The sequence below is a fragment of the Pipistrellus kuhlii genome, unplaced genomic scaffold, assembly GCF_014108245.1.
Source record: "Pipistrellus kuhlii isolate mPipKuh1 unplaced genomic scaffold, mPipKuh1.p scaffold_m20_p_6, whole genome shotgun sequence".
Taxonomy (NCBI): Eukaryota; Metazoa; Chordata; class Mammalia; order Chiroptera; family Vespertilionidae; genus Pipistrellus; species Pipistrellus kuhlii.
Window position 1 is genome coordinate 72402076 of NW_023425562.1, and position 15966 is coordinate 72418041.

The 15966-nt window shown below is 39.9% G+C and overlaps 1 long non-coding RNA gene across 7 annotated transcripts in view; it reads right to left on the bottom strand.

The window, feature by feature from the left end:
* The window catches only part of LOC118708001, a 57254-nt gene that overhangs the window by 10515 nt on the left and 30773 nt on the right, over positions 1-15966 (bottom strand). For 2 of the 7 annotated variants that reach the window (XR_004984435.2, XR_006740311.1), the window contains 2 exons: positions 13523-13631; positions 13164-13400 (listed from right to left, as the gene is read on the bottom strand). This is a non-coding gene — a long non-coding RNA (uncharacterized LOC118708001). Of the gene's footprint in view, positions 1-8034; positions 8115-13163; positions 13401-13522; positions 13632-15966 lie in introns of all 7 variants that reach the window. The other 5 variants (XR_006740312.1, XR_006740313.1, XR_006740308.1 and 2 more) reach the window with 3 other exon arrangements.

Genomic DNA, 15966 nt, shown 5'->3' on the forward strand with positions numbered 1-15966 from the left:
GGGGTGAAATAAAGTCGAAGCTACTAGCTGAAGGAAGAGGTTAACAAGTCACAATGTGAAGAGAGCTAGCCTGGTACTTAGGGGACTTGAACCCTTCCTAATGAAGAGTGAAATTGCACACCACTCTCTTCGGAGAAGCTGAAATTTGTGGGCCTCCAAGATATATGCCTTCAACAGAATCCTTCCCAGTTCTCCAGCATCCCAGGTTCACTTCTCTCTAATTCATCAAAATCAATTGTACTTCCCCATGAACCAGCCGCAAAAGGAGGCCAATTTGGCAATGAATTTCATAACCAATCATTTATGGGTAGTTGTTTTTCTTTAATATATATTTTATTGATTTCAGAGAGGAAGGGATAGGGAGAAAGAGATAGAAATTTCAACGATGAGAGAGAATCACTGATTGTCTGCCTCCTGCAAACCCCCCTATACTGGAGATGGAGCCTGCAACCCAGGCATGTGCCCTTGGCCAAATTGAACTTGGGACCCTTAAGTCCACGGGCTCATGATCTATCCATTGAGCCAAACCAGCTAGGGCTATGGGTAGCTTTTTATCATTAATCTTGGGACAAAATATTAACTTATAAGTTATAAAGTTTCAAATTATGAAGGTGTATCCACTGTATTTCTACTAGTCTGATAGGTTTTGTTACAGAATTTGTATTTGTTTCTGAGAAGAGTCATGTTGTCTTTTAAAAAAAAAAAAATGTCCTCTGCTTAGAACACTGTCCTATTTGCAATGAACACACTGCTGGTTCATGCAAGCTCCTTCCTGAGTGTGATTTTCACCACCAAACTTCCCTAGACCTGACAGCATCTGACCAAACTAAGAGAAATCGATGAGGGCTGGAAGGGTGGACTTTGTTCACCCATGGTATTCCAATGAATATTTTCAAGCTTACTCGGAACTGTCTAAAAATCAAATTCATTGATTTTTTTCAAAGGGCAAGCAGATGGCCCCATTAGAAAAGGTCTTCCCAATAGTTTTCCAACACTCACTCTTTATTCTTCATATGAATACCTGCTTTTCGGGAGGAAAAAAAAAAAAAAAAAAAAAAGAAAAAAAAAAGAAAGAAAAAAAAAAGAAGAAACAAACCTAAAGTTGGCTATTGTGAAATATGCACAGGACAGAAGGCATTTTTCTGGAGGGAAAGCTGCCCAGTTATAGAAAGCCATCTCCCAGACCTCATGTCCTGAGGGCAGCCATCTCTGTGAGCCCTCGTGACTTTTGGTTCTGACTTCTGGTATGTGTCTCCACACTAACAACGGTGTGCTGTGACCAGGACACCTCTGTTTACACAAAAGGAGAGTGGCCCCAGAGTCCAAAATGACACAAGGCTGGAGGAGTGCCAAATTACATAAGCACAGCTTCTCATATGTGCAAAGTGGAAACCAGGGCCAGGTTGAAAAACAAAGAAACAAAAAACAGGACTTCGGAGTCAAGGGGAGTGAGTTCTAGCCCTGGCTAGATAGCTTCCAAGATGAGTTGATTTCTTCAAAATCACACCATGTAATCTTTCCCACCCTCAGTTTCGGCATCCATAGAATGAAAAAAGACGCTTGTGATGGCAGTTGACTCAGTGCTTGCTAAATGTGTTATTAGCAGGAATAGAGACAGTTGACTTGCTTTTATGGAGCAATAAAGAAAAGGAAGTTGGGGAAGCGCAGCCTGTGAGATTCAATGACAATTTCTCCTGCTTCAGATCTCAGAAGCCATGTCAGAGCAAGGGCAGAGATCCCTCCTCTGGTTGCATTCTTGAGCACTGCCTACCTCCCCAAGGTGAGAAATTGAACTCTGGAGCACTGAGCTGTTCTGAGGAGCTACCAGAAATGGGGGAATTCCGCCTTTGAATTGTGTGCAAAGACTTTTGTCTTTGCTAGTCCTCAGCACTCTTGAAGGGAATGGTGTTGGGAGTTGCTTTTCCAGAGTGAACCCTTTGCCTCCCGAACCATCCATATTCTGCCTGGATTCTTCTTTAAATGGAGACAATCCAACATATATGCACAATTACTGCTCAGCATCTTCAAAGACATATATTTGTGCTCAAAAGTCACCCTAAATCAGCATATTAAATTCTTTCAACTTTTCTGTATGCTTGAAATATTTCATAATAAATTATTGGAAGATTTTATAATTGCCTTAGTCCAAAACCACATTCTTTTTTTTTTTTTAATATATTTTATTGATATTTTAGAGAGAGGAGGAAGGGAGAGAGATAGAGAGCTAGAAATGTCAATGAGAGAGAAACATCGACCAGCTGCCTCTTGCACACCCCCTGCCGGGGATGTGCCCGCAACCGACGCTCTACCACTGAGCCAAACCGGATTTGGCCAAAACCACACTCTTATACGGCAGCAAATTTAGAGTCTTCATTTTAGAGGGGAGAAAAAATGGCAGTTTTATCAAAATGCAAAACAAATTTTTAAAAAATCTCATAACAGTCTTATTTATAATAGCACAATATTCCTCCAAAACAAGTTTGCATTTTTTATGCCACATTACTCTTAGGGAAGTCTCTACAGCCATTAAAACATTAGGTAAAAAGATGATGCGCAACTTCATGCCTATTATAATGCTAAGTAAAACAAGCAACAGAAAGGCAAATTTTTTTAATACTTATTATAATTATGTTAAAAAGGAAAACAAAAAGACCAGAAGTAGAGGTACTTAAAAAGATGTTGATGATTTGATAATGGGGCAGGATTAAAGGAAAACTCTCTTTTGTTTATGCAAATGTTACCTTTGGTGTGATTATATGACTTTTTTTTTTTTTCAAAGAAAAAAATATTTTTTATTATTTTCACTTAGTGTAATTCTTTAATTTTGAAAAAAAAATAAATTGTTTTATACCAAAGGCCATCTACTTAGCACTGCTGGCAAGAATAACTTTGCTTTGAAAGAAGACCTCATTGGGTTGCCAAATGCATTGTTCAACTGTGGACTCAGAAATGACTTGGAACACAGTAGTTGCCAAGTTAAAGAGTGCCTGTTGGGCAGCCCTCCTTAGGTCTAGTTCAAGTCCATTGTTACATCCACATGGCCAAGCTTTGAAGTTGGGTTCACAGAGCCTATTTTCTCAGAGCATGAAGTTTATGTTGGAGATCATAGATTTGGGAGTGGGGACAACATGTTCCAAAATGACTAAAGATCAACATAATCCCCGAAGAACTGTGTCAGGAAGAGCTGGAGACCTCCAGGCAAAGGTTGAGTTGTTATCAACAGGGAAGGTGAGTATGGGCAGGCTATTTATTTTAGAAATTGATCCAGTGATCAGGCCAGCCTTTGGTGAATCAGCCCTTTGCTTCCACTTAAACTGCCTCTCACAAAAGAGCCATAATTGCCCTTTGTTCTTAGGCAGCAGGAGTCAGGGTCACATCTCAGAAGAGCACATCTAAAGCTCCGGGTTTCCCAACCAGGCCAACTGAGCAAGGCTGAGAGGTCAGAATCCAAGAGCAGCAGGGCGCTGTGCACTCTGTGAAGGTTGCAGACCTGGAATTCTGACCCTGCCCTGCTCCTGGGTTGCCAGAGGCCCCAGAGTCCCAGAGATTCAGCTCTGGCGCCAGCCCTTTTGGGGAAGGGTCCTAGGTGCTCATTTTATTTTGGAGAATGTTACATTCTTTTTTTTTTTCTTTTTTTTTTTTTAGCTCAATGACTTAGCAACAATATTGCTTAAAGACCTTTCCCTGTATAAGGAGCTAAGGTGGTAAATATAAATAAAGATACCCTCAAGGGATCCACAGAGAATCCACATAGGCATAGCCCATGTTATCATTGTTGTTGTTGCTGTTAAAACCAATGTTTGTTGAGTGTTACTTCTTGTCAAACACTATTCTATGGACTTTCCCTAAATTATCTGATTTAATCTTCATAACTGCACTATGACATGGGTCCTATTAGAATGTGCTTTTTATAAAGAAGGAAACTGAGACACATAGGCAGTCTTACTCCAAGAGCCTTCAGTCCTAACCCCCACGCCCACCCCAAGGCTGTCTCTCATACAGTGACAGGTGTGATGAAGCATAAGCTTTGGATAGAAAGGCTAGGGAACTTTTTCAGGTGTTTTGGAAGTTTGCTGCTTCAATATGGGCTTTTCAGCATTGTTTTTCAGTTTAACGGTTCAGTGAATAAAAGTCCTCCTTTATTTATTTCAAAATCTCTGAGTGACATTAAATAAAAATATTTCTTTTTCAATATAAAAGCAACATAAACCTGTACATTTTTTTTCTTAATCAAAAATAATAACATCTTTGTGTAATTCAAAGCCCCATAACCAGTGGTGCTTTGCATGCTTTTTCATCACACTTCCACCACATATTTAACAATTTCAATAATATAACATATAACAATCTACCTCCCTTGTGTTCCTGTTGCTTAAATTTAAAGCAGGTACAAAGTTGCTACATAATTTTTATATTTGTCATATGAGTGTATTTTGTGTGGTGGATATTCCATAATCAACTTGACTATTACCTTATTTTTATACCATTCTTTAGGAATAACATTGTGATGGACATCTCTAGGTCTAAGCATGTTTCATATATTACACTAGAGGCCTGATGCACAAAATATGTGCACAGGTTGTGTCCCTAGCTCTGGCCAAGGATCAGGGCAAATCAGGTTCCCCACACTCCTGCCTCCTCCTTCCCTCACAGTCTGTGTCCACCACCACGCACCCATCCCTGGTTAACCATCCCAGCCTGGAGCCCTACTTGATCAAGCAATCGGGGCCTGCCAGCTTAGGGGAGGAGCCAACAACCACTGCTGCTGGCAAGCAGCAGGCTGATCAGGGCCTACTGGCCAGGGGAGAAAAAGGGGAGGGACCTGGGAGGTTGGCCGCCGGCCACCAGGAGGAAGCTGGCCTTTGGCCTCCATGGGAAAGGTGCCACATACGCCACTACCCACTCCTGGTTCCCCATGCCAGCTTAGGGCTCTGTCCCTGATTAGATGATTGGGGCCTGCCGGCCAAGGAGGGAGACCAGGAGGTTGGCCAATAGGCCCCATTGGCTGCAGGCTGGGGGCAGCTCCTGCATTGACCTTTGATGGTCAGTGAGCATTTTAGCAACTGGTCATTCTGGTCCTTCCATCATAAGGATCACTTAGGCTTTTATATATATTGTTTCACAAGCCAGAATTCTCAGAGGTGGGATTTTACAGAATCAAGAAGTAGGAACATTTCTAAAAATGCTTGATACACACTAGGTATTACCTCCCAAACTGTACTCTAAGGCAGAATGTTCTACTTGTCAGCAGTTGATCATTTGTCAAGCAGTATTTTAAGAAAGAATTAAGTATATGTGGCCAGGAATATAATCTGAGTCCAAGTTGAGGAGTAGAAGATTTTAAGTAAAGGAGGAAGTTCATGGAATCCCTGGGAAGGTGAATGAAAGCATTTTTTATACAGATATTGAAGAACTTGATTGTGGAGATAATGGAGCCCCTTTCTAAGGTGCTGAACAAAGCATGTATGAAAGATATCCATAGAGGGAAGCAGTTGGGAGGATGGATGGTGATGAGAAGATAGTGGTCACAGGAGGTCAACAGAGGAGTGAGGAATGTGGGATTGTTAAGACTTGAATGTAACTCATCAGGAGGTAGGAATATAGATGTCTTCCTAGGTTCCTGAATCAATGTCACTCAGCTTAGAAAGGACACACAAAAGAAAGAAAAGGCTTAAAGATGGGAATGCAAGGGGTGATTAATTTAACTTGAACATGAGGCACTGATAGAGTATCTATCTAGAGGACTATTGAAGAAGAATTGTACATAAGAATCTGAGATTCAGGCAGGGGTCTGGGGAAGGGGCTGGGCTTGAATATCACCTCTGTTCAGGGCTAAGCTGCAGCTCTATGAGTGAGGTAACCCCCCAGGGAGAGGTGCTAAAGGGGACAGGAGAGACACAGACATTCAGGGACCTGATAGATGACAAGAATTCAGAAAAGGTGATGAGAATCTAAAAATGCAAGGGAATGTGCTATGGTGCAGCCAGGTCACAGAACAATTTATTTTAAATATATATTTTTAAATATGTCTTGTGACCTTAGGATAAATTAAAAAAAGAAAGGAGGGGAGACCGAGGAAAGATTAAATCACAAACGTTGCAGAGCTCAGCCACCATTCCTGGCCAAACACTATTTGATGATGATTTCACAACTCCCTGATTCTGTTTTCTCATCTGTAAAATGGAAAATGCCATTTTGTAATTACAAAGTTCTTATGAGGTAAGATTGAAAAAAATATGTGTCAAAACTGCCTATAAATCAGCATCTCAAAAGTGTATTTTTGTGGACTATTCCTTGAGATGAGAGTTGTGAGAGGATAAGTTTTGTAGTCTGATAGAACTAAGATCCATAATGTTAGAAAATATTAAGTAGGTTTTCTTGCTGTAACTCCTCTGAACCTTTAATGGACTCACATGAAGAGTGAGTTTCCAAGGGAGACATACAGTATTTCCCCAACATATTGGGCCATGGAACACTGCTCACAGAGTACCTGGAGGGATCTGTGCCTGAAAAACTCACCTTGGGAAACCCAGTGCATTGGGTACAGTGACACCCACCTTACCACGCTTGAAGGATTGGGTGTGGTGACATGTGCAAAGTTCCTAGCAGAACTGGTGATCAGCTATCATTAGCTCTTTTCCCACACCAGACAATGAAAGTAGGGGTGTCATTTTGGAAAATCAGAGCTAAAGTGCATAAAGGAAATCTTAAGAAACACTCTGGGGCCCTATGTTCTTTTCAGAAAAGCAACTGTGAATGGGGTCAAGTGCTGGGTCTACAACTTTCTAGCTGTGTGATCTGGCCGTAGTTACTTGGCTTCTCTGAGAAATGATGCAAGAATGAAATCAGATAATCTAATGCTTGCTTCTTACTGTATAAAGAATTATCCTAAAACCGAGTGACTTAACACTCATTTATTATTTCACAGTTTCTGTTGGTAGAACACCGGGCATAACTTAGCTGGATTCTCAGCTTTGAGATCTCTCATAAGACATTTGAGATGTTGGTCAGAACTGGGTATTCAACTGAAAGCCCCACTGGAAAAGAACCTATTTCCAAGCTCACATTCGTGGTTTTTGGTGGGATTTAGTTACATGAGGACCTCAGTTCCTCTCTGGCTATTGGCTAGAGGTTACCACTCATTTCATTTCCTTACCATGTGGGCCTCTCCAACATGGTAGTGTACACCATCAAAGCATTAAGAGGGAGAGATTGCTAGCAAGAATAAGTCCCAATCTTTTGTAATCATGAAAGAGCCATACCCTCATCACGCCCATATTCTATTTGTCAGAAGCATATTACTCAAGGGAAGAAAATTACACAAAGCTAGGAGGTAGGGCCACTGGTGTTGTCTACAGATTGAATGCCACATAAAGAGAAGCATTTTTATATTTTAAGTTCCTATATAATAGTTGGTTATTCTTACTATTAAAAAAAATGCCTGATAACATTGATTGGTCAATAATATCAGTTGACTATCACCTTAGAGAATCAAAGCATTTAGGAAACATGGCAATGGGGGAAGAAAAAGAAAACAGAACACAGTATACAAGATTCATCATTGGCCAACTATAGAACAAAACACTTTGAAATTATCTTAAACCATAAACCACCCAGAAATCAGTAGCTTCATAGTTTTTACTCTCATTGAGCAACGTTCTTAGATTTATACCATTACCCATCTCTTTTTGAAAGGCAGAGATAATAATAAATCATTGTTTTAAGTATTTTACACATAGTAATTCATTTAATCTCAGGATAACCCTGTAAATAGGTTCTGTTATCCTCATTTACAAATGAGGAAACTGAAGTACAAAAAGATCACAGGATGGGGCCAATAGCTCATGAGTGGAAAATTGAGGATCCCAACCCACTTTATGACTTCACAGTCTATAATTTATTTCCTTCTAGGAGCATGGGTACATTGACTCTGGTCATTCAATGTGAGTTAATTACAGAGAAACCATCCTCCAGGTAAACACTACAGATGTGAGGTGGGGGAAGAATAGGAGGTGGGACAACAGTCAGACTCACCCCCACGTGGCTTTGCCTTGATCCTTACATCCATTCAGTATATCTGTGATGTCAGCGCACCAAGGTTAGCTAGGGTCCTGCTAAAAATTATGAAAAGTATGGTTTTAGTTACCCCTTAGTGAGCTCAGATTATTAGCCTTTCTGAATCCCAAGGTTAGGAAGAAGAAGAAGAAGAAGAAGAAGAAGAAGAAGAAGAAGAAGAAGAAGAAGAAGAAGAGATTCTGAAAATTCTCTAAGAGCCTTTCCTGTGACCAGAAATAAACAGGCCTGGTAACCTTCAGAGGCTGGATTAGTAAGAAACCTTGCCCCAATCTGTAGAGATCACAATAGACCTTTTTACAAATTGAGGACTTATATAAGTGTAGCACAAAGCTTGTAGCACAAACTTGACAGCTTCTGTGCATGTTTCTGAGCATTGGCAAGCCAGAGCACCACCACAGAGCTTTAGGGAACATTATGAGGTCAAATATGTTATCATTGGTTATCTGGTAAACCCTCGTTGGTGTCCCCTGGTCTTCTCTGTCCTTGCAGATAGAGGCAGATTACTTTCCAGGAAAAAAGAAGAAGAAAAAAAACTTCAGCTTTCTCACAAATGGGTTCTGGTGGTCACCAGGTAAACCCATGAACCTACTAAAGATGTCACAGCACCAGAAGCTGGGTTTAGGAAGAGACAGAATTTGAGCACATCATGTGACTGAGGAAACAACTTAGAAGAGTGGGTATGAATGCAAGCCCTCCCATCCCCCACATCCCACCTCCTAAAAATGAAAAGCCAGGTAGAGGAAATACCAGTACTCCTGTCATTGTTCTCCTTAACTTTGGAGTGTGTTAATTAACCACTGAGCCAAATTAGCTCAGCCAGGAACAAAGGCCAGTGGGGGCAGGAAGGAAAGAACAAAGCACTTCTAAAGGACTTAAAGTCATTCTCCAGGCCTGATGCTTGGAGAGCTACCCAGAGAGATGCCTGCCACCTGCAGAATTGGAATCTAGCTCCCACAAAAAACCTGCTACCCAATGGTGTGACTTTGAGCAAATCTTTCAACCTCTCTGGGACTCAGCTTGCTCAGCTGCAAAATGAGAATAATATTATATGGATGTGTTATATTATGTGCCATACAGTTTTGCCCTAAACAGACAAGGAAACTGAGGTCAGAAAACAATGTGTTCAAGGTCAATCAGTTAGAGAAGGCATGTAAACATAGGCTATTTGGCTGTTGCTCAACATCAGTCTTCACTAAAGATTCTGTTGACACCTACCATGTCAGCTTCCCCAGGGAAGATCCTTCCTTTAAGTTTAGACTCTAGACTTAACTATTACTGCCCACAGAGCTTCTCCATGTGATGGATCACAGCTACCACAAGATGAATGTGAACACATTTTCTTTCCCTCAAATTTGTTCCATGCCATCTTCTCCTGTCTCATGTAAGTCAGATGCCTGGAAGTCATGCGCACCTCCAGTTCTCACTTCACCATTGACAGTCAACCAAGCCTCTGGTGCTGCCTCTTGAATGCTGCCCACTCTGCCCTCTACTCTTTATCCCCTTGCATGGCTTTGGTTGCTCAGCAAGCTCCCTGCCTACAATCAGACCTCCTGCAATTTATTGTCCTGTCTGGTGCCCAAGTGCTTTTATAAAAAATTTGTACTATTTGCTTAAGACTCTTCCCTGGCTAATCATTGTCTCAGAGATAACATCTACCTTCCTTAACCTACAACCCAGCCCATTTATCTTCTGTCCCTTCTGCCTCTCAAGGCTACTCCACCATTCCCTGCTTCATCCTCTGCTCCAGATGATTTAGATCACTTGAGTTATGAAGATAATTAGAAAAACAGTTAAGCCTATTGGTTTTTCACTAGGAGCTACACAATTGTCCTGCCATCCATATAAGTATGTGGGGTATACAAATTCCTGCCTCACAAGTGAAGAAAATGAGGTTCAAAGAAATTAAGTCATTTGCCCAGAAATGTCAAAATCAGGTCTATCTACCTCCAAAACCCATGCTCTTGGCCACTGTGCTCTAGAAAACTGGCTGACTGCTCAGTGTGGACCACCTTCTATGCCCTGCCCCACCCTACACCAGGTTGGCTGATTCCTTCAGGTCTTAGTTCAAGGGTCAGCCCTCTGGAAAACTATGGTTGACCTTTTACCCCCAGGCTGACTCAGATGGCTCATTAACCTTTCATTTATCATATTTCTATCAATCTGAAGATTCCATCATCTCAAAGATGCCTCCTTGGCTTACTATCTCTATAAAGGAAAACAAAAATTCCACCATGATAAATGTACACATCCTCAGTCATACCTCACACAGCACACAAACACACATGCACACACGAGCACATAAGATAGCTCTTATGTAAACAGCCAAATTTAGTTCCTACTAGCCTGCCTCTATTGGTCCAATTTCCAATTCTACAAGGCTAAGCTTCTTAAGGAATTATCTCATTTTGATGCCCCCAGTGCCTGATACAAGGTAGAAACTCAATTATTAAAACTTCAGTGGAAAAATAATAAACAGCAAAACAAAACAAACAAATAAAACAGCTAGCATTTTTTAAGCACATACAAAACTCCAGGCATTGAATTAAACATTTAACATGGATTATCTTTTTTTAATTGCTCATGACAAAAACTTTGAGATAGGCCCTAACTGATTTGTCTCAGTGGCTACAGCATCAGCCTGTGGACTCAAGGGTCCCAGGTTTGATTCTAGTCAAGGGCATGTACTTTGGTTGCAGGCACATACCCAGTGGGGGGGGGGTGCAGGAGACAGCTGACTGATGTTTCTCTCTCATCGATGTTTCCAACTCTCTACCCCTCTCCCTTCCTCTCTGTAAAAAAACCAATAAAATATATTTTAAAAATAAATAAAAGGCTAAATAAAAAACACAAAAAACTATGAGATAAGGGATTTTCTTGCCTATATTTTGTGAGAATGAAAACAACAACAACAACAACTAATTCAGAGAGGTTAAGTAAGTCACTTAAAGTTCTACAGTCAGAGTGATAAAGGATTGAGATTTAAAAACAGTTTGGCTGAAACCGGTTTGGCTCAGTGGATAGAGTGTAAGCCTGTGAACTGAAGGGTCCCAGGTTCAATTTCAGTCAAGGGCATGTACCTTGGTTGTGGACACAAGGTACAGTAGGGGGTGTGCAAGAGGCAGCTGATTGATGTTTCTCATTCATCAATATTTCTAACTCTCTATCCCTCTCTCTTCCTCTCACTAAAATATATTTTAACAAAATAAAAAATAAGAACAGTTTGGCTGATGTCAAAGTATGAGTTTTAACCCTGGGCTGCCTTTCCAAAGAACAGACTCTTCATTGCTCCTCAGAAATGATGTCCAGCCCTTCAGTGTCCTCACACCTTCCTGACCCCACCCATATAGGCCAAACCTAAAAAGATTATTCTCATCCTTCTTTCTTTTTGTCAGTGTAAAAAAAAAAGAATCACACAAAACTTAACTTCAATTCAAAATAGCTTGTCCAGCATGGAAAATAATAGGATTAGTACCTCCTTTGACCTGAATGCCACCTTGTCAACCTATTTTAACAGTCAAGACACACTATCGATATTAGGTGAGCATGTAGTCTACCTTGACTCTAAGTACTAATGCTGCCTGGCTTGTTAAAACTAAGCCAGGCAGCATTAGTATTATATTTCTTGTACTTCTTTTAGTTAAAGACTCCATCATTGGTAAGATGTCTCTTTGACTTAATAACTCCTTTGCAGTTAATTTAATAACAAATTAAAAATTAACCATGGAAAATATAGCTCCAATCTGTACTTTATGCCATATATCAAAATAAATTAAAAATAGATTATAAACCTAAATTTGAAATTAAACATAGCAGAAAATCTTTGTGATCTTGGATTAGATAAGTATTTCTTAAATATAATACCAAAAATACAACACATGAAGAAAAGTTGATAAATTGAACTTTACCAAAATGAAAATCTATTCTTAAAAAGTCACTGTTAACAAATGAGAAGACAAGCCAACCAACTGGGACAATATTTACAAAACACATTTCAGATAAAGAACTTACCCAGAATACTTTAGAAAACTTTCTAATTCAATAAAAGGAAAAATCCAACAAAAAAAATTTGAACAGACACTTCATCACATAAGATATATGGACAAATAATCATATGAAAAGATGGCCATATTAAGATTTCTTTTAAGAAAATGCTGGCAATATCAAGACACAGAACTCTCATACATTGCTATGAAAGTGAAAATGGCCATGGCAACTTTAGAAAACAGTTGATCAGTCCCCTAAAATCTTAAACATACACTTGCCAGGGATGCACAGCCTGAATCTAATCATGAGGAAACAGGATAAAGAAAAATATGGAATTGTATCATTCAAAAATATAATATCAAAAGTGCAAAGAAAGGTTATATAACTGTTCCAGGTTAAAGGAGATAATAGAGACTAAAAACATATGTTAGAGGGCGAAATGCTAAATGTATATCATTGACTCAATAATATAATCTGAATACTGATGGTGGATTAGATAAAATATTGTCAATGTTAAATTTACTGAGGTTGATCGTTGTACTATGGATATGTAAAAATATCTTTACTCCTAGAAAATATACACTGAAATATTTAAGAGCAAATAGAAAAAAAAAAATTAGGAGTAAAGAGCCAGGATGTGTGCAACTTTCTCTCAGTTTAGGAAAAAATATTATTTCTTGAAATTATTATCTGTATTATTTTCCTACTATTGAACTTATTATTATTGTCAAAATTCTTTCCAAATAAAACCTTTAAAAAATGTATCCTCTAAGCATGTCACTTTACACATACATTTAACACTAGGAGTCTTGCTTAATTACAGAATGTGGGGAGGGGGGGAAGAATGGAAATGTGGTTTCCAAGCCCAGTAATAATCCTCTATAGGCCTATAAGCAGGATCCTTATAAAAGCATCTGTTCTAAATATCACTTTATGGCTGTTCCCCCCAGGCTTTTTATTGGGACAAACATCATGCACACTTCCTTCTTCAGGCAATGTCTTCTCTGGTGTGGTAAGGCCCCCTGCAGACACCTGCCTGCCAATCATTTCCAACACAACCTCCGTTTTCCCCAAGATCCTCCAAAGAAGGAATGAATATTTACCAAAGTTATCTCAACATTTTCCCTTTTCCACTGTTTGATGTGATCACGATCTTCTTGGATAGAGTCAGTGATCATGTTGGTCAAGACCTGGGCAGTCCCATGACTTTATTCTTCTCTTTTATGATCATTTTACTGCTCAGTACTACTTACAGTGGGAGTAGGTGCATAGATTATAAGGAAGCAGAATTAATTCTGGTGTCTAGTTTTCATCACAGATTTATCATACTGAAAGATGTGCTATTAATACAGGAATAGAAATACATTGGCTCAGACAAAGTTTGGAGAAAGGGATAAAATTCCTATAGCAATGACCAGATCTTAGAGAATTGACACGTGAAAAGCTTAATTATCACACTCACAAACACCAATGTGGATTGCTTGGTGCTCCTCCAAGTGATGACTCAGAGATCCAGGTCCCTTGACTTTAGTGTCATTATCATCTTCAACGTGTATTCTGCACTGCTGCCACTGCATGGGGAAAAAAGGAGTGGGTAGCACATGGAGCATTGTGTGTAGTTCTAGAAGTGGCTTACATCATTTTAGTCCACATCATACAGCCAACAATAAATCATAGACATCAACACTCCTCCTCTGGGTGATGGGCCTACATTCCCTCCTCTTGAATCTAGATGGAGCTTTATAGCTATCTCCACGTGCAGAACAGAGTGGAAGTGCCAGTGCATGGCTTCTAAGACTATTCTGTAAAAGACAGAATGGCTCACTCTCTCTGTGCCTCTAAATGCTTATCTTTGGACTTTAGCCACAATATTGTGATGAAGCCTGGGCCACATAGAGAGGCCACATGTGTATGTTCCAGCAGACAGCCCCAAATAGTTCCCTAGCCAAGAGCCAGGATCAACTGTTAGACATGTAAGTGAATAAGTCTTCAGCTTTCTACAGAAAGCTCTAGACATGATGTAGCAGAAATGAGCTATCCTGCCCGGACGGCATAGCTCAGTGGCTGAGCATCAACCTACGAACTAGGAAGTCAGGGTTTGATTCCCAGTGAAAGCACATGCCACATGCCTGGGTTGCAGGCTTGATCCCCAATGTGGAGCATGTGGGAGGCAGCTGATTAATGATTCTCTCTCATCATTGATGTTTCTATCTCTCCCTCCCTCTCCCTTCCTCTCTGAAATCAATAAAAATATATTTTTAAAAAAGGAAATGAGCTATCCTGCTGTATCTATGAAATTCCTGACTTGCAAAAAATAATAAGAAATAATAAATTATTATTATTGTTTTAAGCCACTAAGTTTGGATAACTTATAACACAGTAATAATAGATAACTAATACAGTGAGCACCTTGCTAGCCTCTGCACAATTCTCCAGCCTTTCTACATGAGTTACATACAGGCAGTCCTCGGGTTATGTCGGACTCGACTTACATCATTTTATGGTTACATCTCCATCTCCCATTTACAGTATTTATTTTTAAAAAGTTTCGTCATTTCGGCATATGTACATATGTGCTTTATGTTTATTATTTATTTACCTCAAGTAAAAGTCAGAAATTGTTATCTTTCTTTTAAATTCTTTTTACTGTTTCACTTCATTACTGCTGTGTATGTGCTCCCTGTGAGTGGCGTAGGTGTTTATGTAGGTGGGTTCCAATTTACGGCAAAAATTGTATTATGTCGCTACGTAGGAACGGATCTCCAATGTAACCCAAGAACCTACTGTATTAGGATTCTCAGACTACAAGCTGGGAGAAAAAACACCACAACCACTTTCACCACCACCATCTTCACGGGTCATTGCTGGTCTCGGTAACAAATGAAGATGCCCCACTGAAAAGGGAAAGCTGTGAGAGTTTTGTAAAGGTGGTGATGGCAGGATTACAGGAATTTGTTAGTAACATACTCTGGGACTGGCAACAATGAAGAGTCAGGAGACATTATCTTCCTATTGCTGAAGGGGTAAGGTGAGGACTGGCTATGGGAATCTAACTATACAGGAGGGTTTAGCTGAGAGAGATTGTGACATTCCGAATGCAACCACGGCAAAGAGAAGCCCAGCAAAGAGACCTAGAGGCATAAATGCCCAAACTGTCTCTCCTCTCACTCTCTGGTCTCTCAAAAATATATTTCCTATTGGCTGAAAAGATCAGGAACCAAAAGGCAAAGGAGCCTGGCTGACACAGTCACGGGGTCAGCCTCCCAGGGGAAAGAGCAGGATGAGAAAGGTGGAGAGTAGATTTGGAGAAGAAATGTGAATAATCCACACATTCACCATTATCACATCATTACACCATCACTATCATCATCTTTTTCATCACCTTTATATACCTCAAATGTGCATACAAAGTAATTCCTCATGCTTTCTCTTGAATCATCCTCAGATGGTAACTCTTGCATCTCGTGATGGACTTGGTACATAACTGGTGCTTAGTTCAATCCCACAAATATAGTAGAATTTCTATGCTATTCAAGGATCTGGGGTAGAAATATTGGTACAGAGAATAAAATTCCAAGTATATCACAAAAATGCAAAGTTTTAGAAAGGCTTGATCAGAAAGGACTCATGGAGGTAGTGGTGACCAAGTTCGCCTTTGGGTGATGAATAGATCTCACAATAGGTGTACTTGAAAGCGGGGAGAGAGCTTCCACATCCTGGAAACCACATGAAGGAGAAGTTTAAAGGTGAGGGAAATAGAGACCATGTCATGGAAACAGGAAATATTTTCATTTTGCTGCAGCATAGAGCTTTAAAAAAGACATAAGCTTAGAAAAAGCTCATATGAAAAAGAAGAGTGCTCATATATATTGTCATATCTTGAAAGCTGAGATATATTTGTACTCA